Genomic DNA, 5,000 nt, shown 5'->3' with positions numbered 1-5,000 from the left:
AAGAAAAATGCACTACGCATGCGCTTGTGTACCTTTTCCATTCCATACTGCAGTTTTTGGACAGGGGTAACACCTCTATTCGCATTTTCTTTGCCGATTTTTGCAAGGGCTTTGACCTGGTGGATCACAATATGCTTTTGGAAGAGTTGCACGTTCTCAATGTACACCCGTCCATTATTAGATGAATAGGTGCCTTCTTGTCTGAGAGATCTCAAAGAGTAAGGGTAGGGAAATCATTATCATCATCTCCTTTTGGCTTAGGTATATTAATAAGTGGAATGATCTGCCAGAAAATTTAGTTCATTGTAATTCTGTCAGTAAATTTAAGAAAGGTCTTAAAAGTTATTTATACAACGTGACTCAGTAATCTTTTTTATCTATTCATTTTTCTTTACTGTTTGTAAATATTCTACAGTTTCTCCATGTTTATAGTTCAAATATTTTTAATGACCGTATAATGTATTTATATTTTATAGTTTCTTAATATTTCTATATTTAATGTTTATTAATATATTATATTTGTTTTATTCTAATCTGTTTTGGGGGTTGCCGTATATGAGGATTCAGTTCTTCCCTGGCAGCACCCTTTTTGTGATGTTCTTTGCAAATAAAGTTGTTATAAATAAGTAAATAAAAATAAATACCTGTATCCCTTCACAGAGGAATTCCCCAGGGTACAAAATTAGCCCCCTTGTTGTTTGCCATTTTAGTTAACCGTCTAGTTGCCACCTCGCCGTGTAGACTAAAGTATGTAGATGATACTACCGTCTTTGAGGCAATTCCGAGATGTAGCCCGAGCTACCTCCCACTTACTGTAAACGATATTTCTTGCTTTTCCTCTCTCCGAAGAATGCGCCTTAACCCTAAAAATTGGTTATGGATATTAATTTCCTCCAATACCAGCCTGGTCCCCCGGCCCCTATTACCCCTATTACCATCAAGGGCTTCCCTGTCCATCAGGTGCAGACGTACCAGCTCCTTGGAGTCCATGTTTCTCACGATCTATCATGGAACGCGCATGTAGAGCACATAGTCATCAAAGCCTGTAAACGCCTTTATGCCCTTCGTTTGCTTAGGAAATCCATTTACTGCGCCCTCATCTGTTCAGTGCTTGAATACGCTGCGCCTGTATGGGCTGCACTCCCCCTGTATCTTGACAACCTGATTGAGTTTATGCAGCGCAAAGCCCTCCGCATAATGTTCCCGGCCGTCGACTATAACAGTGCCTTGTATCAATCTGAGCTTAAAACGCTGAATGAGAGACGTAGGAGAATATGTACGAATTTTATATCTTATGTACGAGGTAATGGTCTGGAGCCAATATGCTCCTTACTCCCAGGTATTGTAAAGCAACCCCATGGCTACGGGCTACGGTCTGGGAATACTCCCCAGTCCCGCCCCAGGGTGGACACTGACCGTCTAAGGAACTTTATTACTCACAGATACGCGTAGAGACTTTGGAACTAATGTCTATGTTAGCCATTAGTGTGACTAATTTATATGTATTGTACCAAGGCTGACACCACTGTAATCCAGCTTTTGTGCTGCAAGCGTGGTAAATAAACACTATCTATTTATCTATCTATCTATCTATCTATCTATCTATCTATCTATCTATCTATCTATCTATCTATCTGATTATATCGCAAGCTAAAGCATATCTGTTTAGCGGGCTAGTGGAGCGGTTCAAACCTCGATTCTTACTCTTTGAGATCTGCTACACCGACAGAAGAATCAAACCGCCTTGATTCATCTGAACTCCACTCTGTGAAGTTTTTAAGTTGAGTTTCGCAGCGATAAATATTTGTCCTACCGTTATCAAGTACTAATGCAAAGACGTACTACTTAACGACAGATATATGGCACACACAATGGGTTCTTGGTTTTGTGATAGACAACCTTTGAATTTTAAGCTTTGTGTAACACGACATTTACACGGCGGCCGAGAGAGCTGTAATGTTTGCTAAAAAGTGATGTATTTCATGGAATTTGGCTATCTCAACAGGATCATGACTAAAACACCACACGAGTACATACGGGTAACATACGGAACATACGGAACATACGGATACATACGAATACTTACGACTAACATACGACTAGCATACGATTAACAAAATACACGTTGTTACCCCAGGTAAAGGAGGTTCTTTGGTCACTCTGCGACCGTGCTTGTGTAAACTACTCCATGCACAAAAATATGCGAGCATACCCTTGCCGTGGCGTAAGTCACTGACAAGTTAGACGGGTTTATCAACTGGTATAGACGATCAAGAAGGGGTCCTAAGATGATAGACGTGGCCGTTATTGGGGGTCCAAAATGTGCAGGAAAAAAGACCAAGCAAACGGAAGAGGACAAATGCCAAATCTCAGCCTGTCCACGAGACCGCTGATTTACTTGACGATCCGTCAACGCATTCTCCTAAACATGCTAAAGAGGACTCCCATGCACTTAATGATCAGCGCCCCTCGATGGCGTTCGCCAATCAAATATCTGCAATTCATGTAAATCACCGAAGTAGTGGGCTAGCAAACCGCAATTAGGGCCATACCCCCCCAGGCTTCGACTCAAGTTTTTCCCAGTCTTCTGCCCCCATAACCAGATCGGTTTGAGCATCAATTTGCACTCAGCTGTTGGTCTGTCAAACGGTGTTTTTCTAGCAAGTCATGGTCAGTACCCCTCTTCATTTATCAATCATAATATCGCATTAACAAGCCACTTGGAGGGTAAAAACCCCAGCGTCATTTACTCAAATCAACAGCAGCAGTCCTATGCAGGTCAAGTTATTGGAATGCGGGGTCCAGACACCAGTTCTTTCCAGCTGAAGTGGGTAGCAGGTACTATAGTTACACGATGTTATGGCTGCGGTGGCGACATTCAGAACCCTCCTTTGGGAGCACCAGAAGATATCGTTACAGTGTATAGGGACATTCCGCGATATCGTGATCTCTACACTGGTCAGCTACACTGCACAGAAACGGAAAGGGATTTGTTGAAAATTAACCAAGATATAGCTCCTTTGCCCGCTTAAAGAAACCGTTGGAAGGGTCTGTTTGTTTTAGTTTCCCTTCAGAATAGGCTGCATGCGAATACGGTCGCCTCTCCTCGCTCCCCGTTACTTGGGACGCGTGAAGCCTCCCAGTGACGGGCTGCGAGGAGAGGAGGCTGTATTCGCAGGCTAACTGCATACTAAAAAGGGAAAAAAATATTTATTTCTTTTTTTTCCCGTTTTAAAGATTCCCGTTTTAAAGTTTTCCGCTTTCAAAGATTCGCCATTTTAAAGATTCTTCATTTTATAGATTCCCCGTTCCCCGTACCCCATTCCCATTCCCTGATTCCCGATTCCCCGTTCCTTGTTTTAAAGATAGCCTAAAGCTATGAACCATTCGGTAAGGTAATTTGGTGTTTACCAAAGCCTCCGAGATATTGGCCCACGTCTATGGGTAAAAGCAGTGCTAAACAACTCCTGGTACAACATATAAAAGATAAACATTTACTTTTGTTATCACGGATTCGGCAACTCATTTTTAGCCAATAGCACAATCTTCTTTTGGGCGAGAGGGAACGGGCCAGGCCCATAGGCAGGATCATTGTTGAGTCTGTGCGTGTTAGCGCCGATTACAAGAAAGTTTAAAGGGTCCTGAGACGAGGTCCAGTTAAGAGATGTTTTGCAATTGTGTGCAGGTTTAGCGTGGAGGAATTCTAAATTTCAAAACTTTTATTGGAATAAAATTCTAAATCCTCACCGACACACTCCTCCTTACCCAGCTGTCACCTATACCTCACAAGTTGGTTAGTGGCTGTCCCAAACGGTAAATATGGCGGCAATCTTAATTGATGTTCACCTTTTTGTCGAATGAAAACGTCGATGGAAGAATGATAATGACAGGACTTGATTTTTTGTAAAATCATGGAGCGAAATTCGAGCACTGATTAGCGTTTATCTCTGGCAGGTAAGCCAAGCTGAAGTCGTTACAAAGAAGGCTTATTTTCCTTCAATTGACTTGTAATGCATTTATATGTTTTTTGCGTTTATTGATGGTTGTTTTAGATCTATTTGAGTGTGAGGTTTGGTGCAATGCTTCCTGTCAACGAGTCTTTCAATAGGGAGCCAAAACTTGGAGATCACTGAAATTAGGCTGAGTTCAGAGAGCTATAAATACTCCATCAAGGACGGGAAGCAAGATTTCTCTCCGTGATGAAATTGTTTATGGTACATACTTTCCAGCTGCGTTGGTTTGATTGAAAAAGACCGTCTCTATTTTTTTTTTATAAATAGCGTTTGAAGTTGTTCGCCTGTCTGATCAGGCTGTACAATAGGGGTCTCTTTGGTAGCGCCATTTAATTTTTAATGTCGCCGTTGTGCATTCAAAAGACATGAAGTAACTCACCATTTTTTTTTTTTTTTTTATTGTACAGGCTTCGTTAGTTCTTGATAAATTGGTCTTCAATGTTGAGTCAAATGAAATCCTCGATATAGAGCGCCAGGGGCGAAAATCCCTCAAAACTCGAATAATTGAAAAGATCCGATCAAGCGGATTGCGGTTTTAGTACAAGCACATGAAAGTCTTGCAATACACAAGAAATGAGCGAAATATATTTTTCAAACCAAATCGACCGGACTGCTTTTACGGAGACAGCCTTTTCTCAGTTGTTGTTGTTGTTGCTCTGTTCCGTCGTTTCGTTAATTGTGTTTCATTGTCCCTGAAAAGCCCCTAAGGGGAGCGGCAACTAAGTATGTATGTATTGATGATAAAAATTTCTCTAAACGTATCATGAACTAAAGGTTTCTTTTTCACATTATTCAAAATCAATACACTTTTATGATGTTCTGAGAGCTCTCAAATTGAATTACTGTTTGAGATCTATAAAAGAATTACTCAAACCTAAGAATTACGAATTCCTTCGATATCTTGCCATTTCCAATACTTGAAAAGTAACGACTGCTTCTGTCAGTAGCGATCGTTTTATTACTGTCATTATTATTATTACATGTGCT

General features: G+C 41.0%; 1 pseudogene; it reads left to right on the top strand.

Annotated features, from left to right (window-relative positions):
- Positions 1-2,792: 2,792 nt before the first annotated feature.
- The window catches only part of LOC138050115 (uncharacterized), a 4,019-nt pseudogene continuing 1,811 nt past the window's right edge, over positions 2,793-5,000 (top strand).

Source organism: Montipora capricornis, chromosome 5, assembly GCF_036669925.1.
Source record: "Montipora capricornis isolate CH-2021 chromosome 5, ASM3666992v2, whole genome shotgun sequence".
NCBI classification, from domain to species: domain Eukaryota; kingdom Metazoa; phylum Cnidaria; class Anthozoa; order Scleractinia; family Acroporidae; genus Montipora; species Montipora capricornis.
Note: the sequence above shows the minus strand (reverse complement) of the source record. Positions and strands in the feature narration are given on the sequence as shown.